Raw genomic sequence first — 14,085 nt, 5'->3', positions numbered from 1 at the left:
GAGAGTGGTCTACTTTCATTCTTCTGCATGTGGATGTCCAATTTTCCCAGCACCATCTATTGAAGAGACTGTCTTTCTTCCAATGGATAGTCTTTCCTCCTTTATCGAATATTAGTTGACCATAAAGTTAAGGGTCCACTTCTGGATTCTCTATTCTGTTCCATTGATCTATGTGTCTGTTTTTGTCCCAGTACCACACTGTCTCGATGACCACAGCTTTGTAGTACAACCTGAAATCTGGCATTGTGATGCCCCCAGATATGGTTTTCTTTTTTAAAATTGCCCTGGCTATTCGGGGTCTTTTCTGATTCCACACAAATCTTAAAATAATTTGTTCTAACTCTCTGGAGAAAGTCCATGGTATTTTGATAAGGATTGCTAGATGAATGTTTATGTTCAAAAATACTGAACCTTAAGTCTTTAAAACAATCCTGATTTCCACTTAGAGTAAGCATCAATCACTAGCTTGTATTGCAAAACTGTTAAACTTTTTTCTCTAAAAAACGTTCACCAAGAGTCAGTGATCTGGATTAGTTACATTCCCCATCCACCACTAATACTGGACATGCTAGACATCCCTCCCATTCCGTTCACTCCCATAGATGCACAGCTTCCACTACTGTAGTAGCTGCTGCTCACTGCTCCTTGGCTGCCTATGCAGTGTTTGATTGAAAATCACTGGAGTTTTCCTTTAAAACTTGGTCATATCCACTCATGCTGCTCTGGCCGCCATAGCCACCTCCATAACCACCACTCAGCTGCTGACTGGCTGGGCTGCCATAACTGGACTTGTTTGACAAGCCCATGCCTCCCATCATTTGGCTACCATAAGCACCACCACTTGCTCCTGCTGTAGAATTCAAGAAGAGTTATACATATCTGTGTTGCATATTTGCTTTGTCTTTTGACATAGCTGCCACAGCATCTTCATGAGTTGCAAACTTGACATCTACTTCACCAGTTACCCTGCCATCAGGACCAATTTCAATAAGTGGTGAAAAAAATTATAAAAATCATTCTCAATAGCTCTCTAAGGTAATCCCCGCATATGTACACAATATCCTATTGTGCTCTGCAAAGTAGAGCCACCATCACCATATCTGTGATCAGACATTCCTGAAAAACAGTAATTGAGGTCTCTTCCAAATCTAACAGACCCAAATCCATAGCCCTCATTATAGACATTATAATCATCACAGCCTCCATAACCTCAACCATAAGCACCACGCCTCATCTGTTCAAAGCCAGCTCCCCTGCCAATGCTGTTATATACTCTCTGCCAGCTTCAGGTCTGTCATAGGGACCTGGCCGCTGCATGGCCATAAGCTTTTGTGGTGGATCATAGTGAGTTCTAACTTCAGCTCTACTGATCTTAAAGATTTCAATAGAATATGCCCTATTCTTTCCTTGAGTTTCTTTAGAGCCTTTTCAGCTATTTCCTGTGAAGCAAACTGCACAAAGGCCTCCCCCGTACTCCTCCCCTGGAAGTCCACCAGCAATGTTATCCAATTTGGCACAATTTCCAACCCTGAGAAGAACTGAACAATTTCTTCCTTGCTACATCCAAAAGGGAGTCCTCTAAGCCGTACAAAGCAAAGCCATCATTGGCCATGTCAGGACTATTTGGACCAGTATGCTTCAACACCCAATCCATTTCAACGTTGTTTGACTTGAATACTTCAACATATCTGTGTCCCATAGTTTCTCTGTCTTTTCTCATGGCCAATTTGACTTCATCTTCTGATTCAAGTTCAACAAAAGCCTCTCCACTCCGTCTGCCTTCTCTGGTGTAGATGAAACGAATACCTTGAGCCCCATTTTGAATTTTGCAGTCATAAAACAAAACTAAACAAAACAAAAACGCTGCACCTCATCCACCAAACAAGACCAGGGCAAGCTTCGGACCTTCACCACGAACCCCTCTCGGTCTTCAGTGCTAGGTCTTACTGGGTCCCGGCGCCGACACAGGCTGAACACACGATTTCTGAGTGACTGAGAAGAAATCAGGACTCTGTTTTCTTATAGAAATCTGTTGCAGGTTCCCAGAAACAGACTGAGATGGAGAGTAGAGCACAGGAAGCTTGTTAGGTGTGACCTTCAGATTTTCACCTGATTACAGGAAAGAAACAAGATTGGGAAGGGCAGAAAGCTGAAACAGAAAGCTATCTTAGAAGACCTCACTGGAAGCTCTATAGCTGGGTTAGCCCATCAGAATGATCTCAGATTTATGCAAGATTTTAGGCCCATGCATATTCCTTATCAGCCATCTAAACTCTCTGAACCTATGGTTTCTGACTTAAATTGTTGGGAGGGAGAAAAGAAGGACTGACAGGCCAACCAGAATGAAAGAACTTCTTCGTGTTCCCTTCCAATGAGACATTTGTATGAACTAAGATAAGGCTGGATAGGAATGGTTTTACACAGCTCAATATGTATTTCTATTTCTAAATAAGAAGGAGTTCACACATGTAATGAAGTATGCCTACAAGTATTTTGGAAATTAATATTCATAATAGAGTGTTCTACTTGAAAGAGGCCCCAACATGAGACAGTTATGCCCCTACGAACTAACACTGTTCTCAAGTGGTTTCTAGTGATTAAAAAAATGTTAAAATTGGGCAATGAATCCCAGAGTATGCTTGACTTTCTAAAAATATTGACTATTTTCTTTTAAGTAGCTTAGATAGTAAAATCTCTAATTTTCATGATTTTTAGTTCTACATCAAATCATAATTTTGGGAGAAATATCACAACTTGAGTAAATTGCTAAGGTAGAACAGCAATATGATTTATTTCAACTCAAATAGAGAAAAATAACGTACCTCCAAGTTGACAATCTAACAGAAGATGCATGCTGGAAGAGAGTTAATGTAATAAATGAGTTGCATAAAGAATTTTCTCTTTTGGTAAATAAATAATTGGTAAATCCTTTAGATTTGCAACACATGTGGGACTTACACTGCCATAGGCAGAGATTTAGAGCTGGCTGGTTTTGTACTTTATGCCAGGTGCCAGTGTTGGCAGGAAAATTTGGAGAAGTGAAGGGATATAGAGAATTACTTGGCCATACTGTTGTTTAGCGTAGAAGAGTTGTGTTATCCTGCACTGTTGCCATGGAGAAGCAACTGCCAAAACCTCAGTTCTCTTATCAATGATAAAACTACATTAGTTGGGCAGCCCCGTTGGCCCAGCAGTTTAAAGCCACCTTCAGCCCAAGTTGTGATCCTGGGGGCCCAGGATTGAGTCCCACAAGTCCCTGCATAGAGTCTGCTTCTCCTTCTGCCTGTGTCTTTGCCTCTCTCTCTGTGTCTCTCATGAATAAATAAATAAATTCTTTTAAAAAAATAAATAAAATAAAACTATATTTCCTGTTATAGATGGTAAGGAAACATAAGTAAATCTAGACTGAAAATATCAGTTTTGTTTTTTTCTGTGATTATCTTCCATTACTACCTTTTTTCCATGAGTATAACTTCCAGGGTATATGTAATTATATACACTTAATGAGTTTAGAAGCCTCCTTTATCTGGTGCCAACACCACTGGTAGAAGAGCATTGTCTTTCCTCTCCTTGCTATCTCACCTTGGAGATACATTCTGAAGTCATTATGCGACTTCTAATTTTTAAAAACTTCAATGTATAGGCGATTTATTTGTTCAATAGCACTGAATAATTGAAGGAACACATCACTTAGAATCAGAAATTTGGGGTTCAATGGCCCTTTACTAGCTACCCCTTAAAATTATCATTAATTCCCACATATTTCCATATTCAAAATGGGAAAATAAGTTTCTGAAAATTCACACCAGAAATAAAGGGATAATAGAAAAATAGATACAATACAGATCTCCTAGTACCCATCTATATAATTTTTCAGGTGATTTATAATCATTTTCTTCAGATGGATAATTTGCAAGATGGAAAAATCAACTTGATTTTAAGCAGATAAAACAAGTCCTAAAATGAAGTGACATGACTCAAAATGTTCCTTGAGTTTTGGCCTTAACTTCTGTGTGAAATGATGAATTTAATGGCAATTAGACAGAAACAAAGAAAAGCATTTCAGGCACAATTATCAAGCTGCTAATATCCTCAGTGAAGCACAGCATGATTTGTTTCTGTTGCCTTGTTCCATTCTATTTGGCTAGAATCCCAGTTTATCCAGGCGTTCATGTATGGTTGAAATTAGTGAAAGTCTCATGCTTCCAGATTTTTTTCAGTTCTTTGTCTAATACAACACCTGCTTTCTTACTGTTTTTCTTTTCAGATATCCAAAGCCTGAGAGCAAAGTATACTGGCTCATTCCTGTTCTGATTATTGAAGATCATTTTCCTTCCTGTTTTTCTCATCTTTGAGATTTCTTCACTATTAAACTTCCCTCTACATATCCCTTGTGTTTTGTTTTGTTTTGTTCCACTATTCTACAAGTACTTAAAAATTAAAAAAAACATGTCTTGGCTCTAGCCATACCTATTAGAATTAATATTTTCTATCTTGGAAATAACTGAATAGAAATATTATCTAGAAATATTTATACTGCTAGAGTTATAGCTACTGAATGAAGACAAATACAGAATGGTGCATGTTCCACTTCTCTGCTTTTTCTATTTTCATCTTATTCTCTCTACTGTCATTCTACAAGGAGGAGACTTTTGCAAATGCAATAGCTTAACAGTTAGAATTCATTGCACTTCATTTAAAGGGGAAAAGGCCAACTGCGAAGAAATAACAAAAATCTGGTAAAATTTTTTGTTATTTTCAAATATTTATGAGAATTTAAAAATTGTGTTTATTTTTTGGTTCTTGCAACAAATATAAACAAATATAAATATTAAATATGGCCATATTCTAATACCAGTTTCAGAAATATTGAGATCAACTATACATAAAAATGATATCTGAAATTAAACATATAGAAAGTCTTCAAAAACAATGAGAAAAAGAAAATGAAGAAAAAATGACAAGCTAAAATTTTTAAATTTATATTATAAATTTGTTTTTGATCCATATGACATACAGACACATGCACACACACACACACACACACACACACACAATCTCCACATTAGTGTGGTGCTACAAAAAGTAAAATACAAAAAATCAGTTTCAGTTCTTGCCCCGAAGGCATATAATTCAGATTTTCCAGACTCACAGAACACAGAATACAGGTAAGTAGAAAAATCCATGTTAATGCTTTTCTTGTGTTGCTGTTGGCAGAGCTTCCCTAGCTGAGGGAGCAGACATTTAAATGTCCATATAAAATGCAAAAGAGACACAAAAAGAAATTTAAATGTGACTTGATACATTAAATTCTCAACATAATCCCAGCATTTTAGCCACCATCAATATCAATCACTCAAACAAGAGTTATGGCAAACTCAAGCCAAAGCTCCTTTTAAAAAAATGTTTTTAACTAGAAAACATTCTCTTTCATGGACTTGCAAGAGGGGCAGTATCAGTGGAAATGGATAGAAGCAGAAGGTATTCCATCAGAATGAATGCAAAGGAGAAAAGAGGAACACTTAAAAATAGATTTTGAAATTTAATCACCTCCAAGCATAGTATTTGTTAGGTCTTTAAAATGCAAAAGACACATGGTAACATTTTGTTTTAAACTCAGCAAACTTAACAGGCTAATTTGGGACACCTGTCCCTACTACTATTTAACATAACAACATATCAAGTGTGTGTGCAGAAACCTGAAAAGCTTAAGTATATTTAGCATAACAAACATTTTGTGAGATTCTAGGTACAGGTGTTATGGTTAAAAAAGACTTATAAATGTACCTGCAAAACCCTGACAGATGAGTAAGTAGAAACTGCAACAATCTTGTGCTGTTGGCAAATAAGAGAATATTACTAATTAATTACAATACCCACCATTTTCTCTTAACCTATAGATCTCCTTGGACCAAAATACAAAGTTAGCTTTGTAAATGGTAGGTGCTTAGAGCCATTGCTTCTGAATGTCAGGGGGTAGTCTCTGCTGTGATTATAAGTATCATTATAATAAATATTTTGATGCTCAGCTTTCCTTACATCATCCTTCACAGAAAAATGTCGCACAGATGCGACAATACAATAGGTACCTGTTTTATTGGCATTGCCCTTATTTCCCAACATGCATTCTAATCATCCAACTACCATAAAATCTTTGGGTTTAACCAAAAACTAGGTTGGAAGAGCAAACACCTGGATTCTAGCATGCACTTTCTTCTATTGTTTATTATAAATTACCCACAGCATTTTTTGCTCTGCAATATTTCCAAATAGCTAAGCCATATGATCTATCAGTCATTGACAAGATACCCTCGTCATTGAAGCATTTTGTTCACCACATATTTTGGCATTGTCACAGATTCCAAGGCTCTCTTCCATTTCCAAAAACTTTCACATATCTGTTCATCTGATTTGAAAACACATACAAGAGGCATCTGAGTGGCTCAGTTGATTAAGCATCCGACTCTTGACTTCAGCTCAGATCAGATCATGATCTCAGGGACGTGAAATTGGGCTCCACACTGAGCATGGAGCCTGTTTGGAATTCTCTCTCCCTCTTCCTCTCCCTCTCTCCCTCCCCTGCTCTCTCGCTCTCTCACTCTCTCTCATTAAAACAAAACAAAACACATATGAAAATGTGCAAGAAAAAATTCCAACTAAAAGGCTTTTTAGTATCAACTTCTATACTACACACATATATCTATAAATGATTTAGCTACTTGTCATAATTCAACTCGGGGTCTTTAGGTATTTTTAGTGCTAATTTGCTTAGTACACCTGAAGGAAGAGATAGATGTATTTATATCTTTCCTAAGTGGTTCTTTAAAACTATTAAGATGTCTTTAAAATAGAAACTGTAGGAGTTGGCATTTTAGAATTCATTCTGCCTTTCAGGTGATTTTTCTTTCACACAGTATTTGGAAAAATATATTTTCCCCAAAGGAATTTAAGGAAGTTGATTGCAGCTGTTAAAATAATAGTAATCCTCTGTCAATCAGAGGTTAGCAATATAATTAAATTCCATTCAAAAAGTATTTACAGTGGGCCCAATTAGAGTAAAATGCTGAAATAAATTGGTATAATTTGCAAAACTTCATCAAATGGTAAATAAGGTAGATATATACTGCCCTACTCACAAGCTTCTGTATCTGTAATAGTGCTCACTACTAAAAAGGAAAAAAATAGAAAACGTGCATATTTCTGCATGTAGCATTGATTACAAATTTTAAGATTCAGCTTGGAAAAAAAATCAACTAATAGAGAATTTTAAAAAATCATATCAGAACTAAATAATCCATAAATTAAACTATCTTCTTAGATATAATTCAGCAATTAGGTAGGACCAATAAGGCCTTGATTAAGTAAGCCAATCATGGTATGGACTAGAAGCTCAATTTTTAACCAGTTATCTCTTTACCAAACAAATGATTTCACTGTGTGTTTTCCAAAGCCTCTTTTTACAGTAACAGACATTAGCTATACTTTAATTTTTTGCTGTCACATACTAAAACTTCTATCATAAGATATATTCCACTTTCTTTGGTTTATTGTTAAAAAATAATCAACTTCATTAAGCCTTATATGGCAAGGATTCTAAGTCAATAGTCAAAAATCGTAAGCAGGACTATGAACCTCTAGCATTAGTCATCAGTATAGCTCTATAAAATTTTCTAGCTAATCTATCAAGCAAATTTAATTAATTTTCTGTTACTGTGTAAAACTGCCCCAAAATTCAGCAGTTTGAAACAATGAACAATTATTAGCTCACACAGAGATCAGGAATCCTATAGTGATTTAATAGATGATCCTGATCCAGGAGGCTCTTTTATAAGATTTCTGTCAAGTTATCAGCCAGGACTGCAGTCATATGAAAGTCTGACAGAGACTAGAGGATCTGCTTTCATTATAGCTCACTTATATGGTCAGTGGCTGGAAGACTCCGTTGTTTATCACTTGTGTTCCAGCACTGAGATATGCTACATGGCAACTGGCTTTTCCCTAAGTAAGTGATGCAAAAGACAGATCAAGATGGAAACTACCATACCTTTCATAAATTAACTTCAAAAGTGACATACCATCAATCTGTCATATTCTTCTGGTTACACATATCAACCCTAGGACAAGCTGGGAGTGAAATACACAGTGGTATGATGATAGGGAGGTGGGGGTCACTGGAGGTCATCCCAGAGGTAAGTAACTACACAGATGATCAGGATAACCACATATTACTTGATATCTGAAAACTAAAATAAATTCTGTAAAAGTACTCTCCAGTTGGACAACCAGAGCTAGTCTAACACACCAGCTTAAAGGCCACTTTTTAAAAAAACAAGTATAGCATGCATCATTCTATTACTCTTTCTTTGATCACCTATTATTTCCAGAGTCCCTGTTCTATCTGATGCCCAAAGCAACCAGGGGGACTACATAATGTTATTCAATTTGAGTAGTTCTGGATATTTAATATCTCTCCCTCTCCCATCCAAGACAGAAATTCTAAGTACAATACAAAGGTCCCCATGTTTTATTTCCCATGTCTCATTCTACCATAGCTAGGGCCCACATTCCAGATTTAAACCCTCCAAACAGGCATTCCCTATGCCAGTCTTAGAATATTAAAATTTATATTTGCTTGTTTTGCCCATTATCATTCCTCCAGCACCACTAATTATATGCATATGTATGTATTAGACCTTTTTTTAAGGTCTCTAAAATACGTATGTGGCCAAATAATTATTTTTTTAGTAAAAGAACCATCAACTGGTGTCCATGACATTCAGCATTCTCACATATCTTAGAAGGGAATAACTTTATAAACACATATGGAGTCACATGTGAGACAGAACCTTGCAAAATTATTATGCTGTCCTATAGGCTGTAAAATGTGTTCTAAATTAGCAATCAAAATTTGGGAAATGTCCAACCAAATAGCCAAAAGATAGCCAAAGCAATCTTGAGAAAAAAGAAAGCTGGAGGTATTGGGCTCCTGGATTTCAAACTATACTGCAGGGTTTGGCAATCAAAACAGTATGGTATTGGCACAAAGCCAGACACATAGATCAATGAAACAGAATAGAGAGTCCAAAAATACTTATGTGGTCAATTAATTTAAAACAAAAGAGCAAGAATATACAATGATGAAAAGGCAGTCTCTTCAAAAATTATATTGGAAAAACTTGACAGCTACATGCAAAAGAATGAAACCGGAATACTTTCTTACACCATCTATAAAAATAAACCCCAAATGGATTAAAGACTTGAATGTAAAATCTGAAACCATAAAACTCCTAGGCAATAAGAGGCAATAAGCTCTTTGACATAGGTCTTAGCAATATTTTTTTAGCAATATATTTTTTTAATCTATCTCCTCAGACAAGGACAACAAAAGCAGAAATAAACAGATGGGACTGCTTCAAATTAAAAAGCTTTTTCACAGCAAAGGAAACCATCAACAAAATTAAAAAGCAACCTACTGAATTGAAGGACATTCACAAATGCTATATCAAATAAGGGGTCACATCTAAAATATATAAATAACTCAGAATCCAATAACAAATAGCCAAACAATTTAATTAAAAGCGGAATAAAGGACCTGAATAGACATTTTCCCAAGGACAACATACAGATGTTTAACAGACACATGAAAAAATGCTCAATGTAATTAACCATCAGAGAAATACAAATCAAAATCTTGCCATTTGTGACTACATGGATGGATCTAGAGGGCATTATGCTAAGTGAAACGTATCTGACAAAGACAAATACTGTATGTTTTTACATATATGTAAAATCTACAAAATGAAAGAAATAAAACAAAACAAACAGATTGATAGATACAGAGGACAAACTGATGGTTGCCAGGGACGGGGTAGATGAAATAGGGGAATAAAATTAAGAGGTACAATATTCCAGTTATAAATAGGCAATACACTGGGATGTAATGCACTGCACAGGGAATATAATCAATAATATTGTCACTTTGAACCGTGACCGATGGTAACTTGACTTATTGCAGTGATCATTTCATAATGTATGTAAATATCAAATCATTATGTTGTATACTTGAAACAAATACAATATTGTATGTCAATTCTTCATTTTGAAAAGATAAGGAAAAACAAAAACTGTGTTACTATTACATATCTCTGTTCATCCAGCAAAACTTTTTAACTCAAAAATGTTTGAAAAATTTGCTCCCATAAATAGAGTAAAAGAGGAAACAAAAAATGGAAGTGGGATTATATGTACTTAAGGGAAATATGTGTACTTACTCCCATGATTCTGGGCTCTACTGGATTCCAGGAAACATTTCAAAAATGCTCATTGAATTGCATTGATTGATTGTTATTGTTATTACGTTGGTTTAGAAGCTGAGATTGCCTTTTAGCCAATGCAGCTTCTCATACTATTAGGTCAAAAGGCAAAAAGATATTTATGTAGACTGCCATGATTAATACTCACTATCAGGGGAGTATTACATAATTGAATGAAGAATATGAATAGAACTCAGGTGATCCTCTAAAGTACCCACTAATAGAACTACATGGAATACAAATGTTACTGCAATTTATACAGGTAGGATCATCAAAATCACAGATTCTTATTGAGAAAAGTATAGATCATACTGTGGGTACAAAAGCCTGACAAGTTGAGGTACTGCCTTAAAGCCAGAAGAATCTGCAATGGGTGATTGAGGAGGTAATTTGTAAATATGTACCATAGCTTCCTGTTTAGTTTTAAACACCAAGGACTGTAGCCTTTGTCCATTTTTAATTCCTTTCTAGTGTTTATATTTATTTCTATATTGTAGGTAACAAACTTTCTTCCATAGAAATGAATACGGAGTCATAGAAAGACATTGGATCAAGAGTTTGATAGAGGTTGGATTCAGTATTGAATTATGAGGAAATTTAGGATTTCCTAGAAAGTCTGTACTTAGAATTGAATGTAAAAACTGATCAAATTTTAGGTCCTCTTCCTTTGGAAATGGAATGTGTTTTAGTAGTGTAAGGAACCCTTGAATTATGTCCCGTGGAATCAATTGTTTTCCAAGTATAAAAAGAGGAATACACGCAGATAGTGGTGAAAAAATTTCATTATAGTAGATAATTGTCACTTATTGAGTAGCTATAATTTAAATAGATTAAATTTAGAATTCCTAGTTTTATTGTGTATCTGGTGGGAGGCAAGTCCCCATCCTACATCCACACTCTAAAAGGTCCCTGACACATGAGCTTGGGTTGGTGAATCAGGTCTTCCTTACTTAGGCACTGAATATTAGGAGAGAATCACAAATTTCAAGAGAAGTTAGAGGTTACTCAAGTTGACAGAGTCAGAGTTTCAATGGTGGCATTTGCAAGAATTTGTAGAATTGAGTTTCCAGTGATAAAATGCCCAGAGTGGCATCCATCAGTTTATTTCAGTAGCCTGTGGTCTCCTAACCAATTACCTTGTTACTGTTCATTTTTTTCAGTCTTGTTTTCCAAATTCACCCTAGGTCAATTTTATATTATCTCAAGTGATTTCCATTCACATGCTACATTTCTGTTTTTGAAACAAACTGCAAGGAATTTGAGAGATGCCCTCTAAAGTTAGATATAACAAGTATACATTTGCCCTAGATGAAGCTTCTGAATATAAAGATGAAAAAGTCAACAATCTACTGAAGAAATGAGGAAGTTGAAATGCTCAGTTTACATTGCACCAATTGTGAGGTAAATATGAGTTTGGAAATTCTATGTCATATTCATTTTATGATATAATATAGGAAAATATTATGATCGTGTATTTCATCTTGAGTCTATCCTAAACTGCCAATACCTTATGGAATAGTTGGTAGAAGTTGCAGCAGCATATAAATATTGAATACTGCAGTTAGATAAATACTATGGCTGTAAAAATTTGAAAAGATTTCCTATGGTTCTTTGTTGGATCAAAAGCCAACTTTTCAGACTCCCAGTGGCTCACTCCCAGATAAATTGTATTTATCTTATTAATGTGACAGGCAATGGAAAACAGCTATACCAAAATATCAGACCCCCCAAAAATGTTTTGCTATTTTGTCAAAAAAAAAAATACAAAAAAAAAAAAAAAAAAGACTCGAGACACCTGGTTGGCTCAACAGTTGAGCATTTGCCTTTGGCTCAGGGCATGACCCCAGATTCCCAGATTGAGTCCTGCTTCAGGCTCCTTACATGGAGACTGCTTCTCCTCCTCTGCCTGTGTCTCTGCCTCTCTTTCTGTGTTTCTCATGAATAAATAAAATCTTTTAAAAAAATGACTCATTTCAGTTGCTTTTCCTGAGGTCTCTTGTATTTCCCATCTATTCTTGATCTATAAATATTATTGGGTTCCTAGCTTACCTATGGGCCCAATTTTTATTTATACTTCATTCCTATATGATCACATCTAGTTTCATGGCTTTAGATAACATCAATATGCCAATTCTTCCCAAATTTCTCTCTAAACCTAAGCTTTTCCTTGAACTCCAGACTCATATATACAACAGTATACTATTAGGTGACAGAACCACATGAAATTGATGGCATTCAAGTGTTTTTAGCTTACAAAAAAAAAAAAAAAGAAGAAGAAGAAGAAGAAAAGAAAAGACAATTTTATATGATTCAAACTAATTTATATCTTCACTTGTATGCTGTATAGTAATCTCATATTTAACATTTAACACAACTGATAACTTTGTACCTCTTTAACTCCTTGTCAAAACTACATCCAACCCAGGTTTTTCATCTCAGTAAAAGGCAAAAAATTTCACACGGTTGCTCAGGATTAAAACCAAAGACACTTTCGGTGGTCTTAACACTCCCTATTTTTTGTTCTACTTCCAACATATCCTGTAGCCCCTTCTTTCCTTTTCAAAGACTAAAATCCTGTTAAAGGTATCATTATGTCCTACCTTGGCTACTATTATGTTCTCCTGACTAGTCTATCTCTATATTCCATCACTTTTAGAAGTCCTGTTCTAGTAGCAGAAGAGTTTCCAAAATGTGAATTACATTATGCTTATCTTGTGCTTAACACAATTAACATATCAGATTCATATAATAAAATGTTGATGATGTATCATGCTCGGTAAAGTCTTACATATTCTGGATCCAATTTATTTTTGTGACCTCATCCAGCATCACTCTTCCCTTTTCCTCATGACTTTCCATTCACACTGGTTTCTTTGCCCCCAACATGCCAACCTTGCTTTTCCCTTAGTGTGTTAGAGGAGCTCTCATCTCAGTTTTCCTATAGCTCTGTCACTTAGTTTCCAGTTCAAAAGTCACATCCTCAAAGAAGACCCTAATAATCCTATCTATCCAAAGTAACTTCCTTTAGGTAAACTCACTCTCTTCCATTACCAACATTTTTTTTTTCTTCACAGCACATTCTATGAAATTTTCTAGAATATTCTTACTTGTTTATTGCCTGTTTTTCCCTATCCCCTCGTATGTTCCAGAAAAAAAAGAATTTACTTTATAATTAGAACTTTGCCTATTTTGATTGGTACTATAAACTTTGCATAGTGCTCCAGGTATCTGGTAGTCAAACTATAAATGTGTTGAAAGAATGAAGAAAATGTATTCTGTGAACTGCTGAAACAAATCGAGATTATATTCATTTCTTAAGTGGGTCATGCACTGAGGATCCATGGAGAACTCTTTAAAGCAGTATATTCTGAAAAATTATAGAAATATTTTATGACTTTTTTAGAATTTCAGAATATTTTATAAATTTATCATATTTTTAGGAGGATGAATTACTCTTTAAGTTATTGTGGATGCACTTAAAATATACAAATCTAGATGAGCTATTGCTTAACTTCCTTAAGAAAGAGTTTGGCGTCAAGAATTGAGTTAAAGTTGGGATCCCTGGGTGGCGCAGCAGTTTGGTGCGGGCCTTTGGCCCCAGGGCGTGATCCTGGAGACCTGGGATCGAATCCCACGTCGGGCTCCCAGTGCATGGAGCCTGCTTCTCCCTCTGCCTATGTCTCTGCCTCTCTCTCTCTCTCTCTCTGTTACTATCATAAATAAATAAAAATTAAAAAAAAAAAAAAAGAATTGAGTTAAAGTTATAAAAGAC

At 35.5% G+C, this 14,085-nt stretch overlaps 1 pseudogene; it reads right to left on the bottom strand.

Annotated features, from left to right (window-relative positions):
• Window positions 1–494: 494 nt before the first annotated feature.
• LOC112662096 (heterogeneous nuclear ribonucleoprotein H-like) lies at window positions 495–1,857 on the bottom strand (annotated as a pseudogene).
• Between the last annotated feature and the right edge of the window lie 12,228 nt (window positions 1,858–14,085).

The sequence above is a fragment of the Canis lupus genome, chromosome 13 (genome assembly GCF_003254725.2).
Source record: "Canis lupus dingo isolate Sandy chromosome 13, ASM325472v2, whole genome shotgun sequence".
NCBI classification, from domain to species: Eukaryota; Metazoa; Chordata; class Mammalia; order Carnivora; family Canidae; genus Canis; species Canis lupus.
The sequence above is the reverse complement of the archived record's forward strand: the minus strand, read 5'-3'. Positions and strand labels throughout refer to the sequence as shown.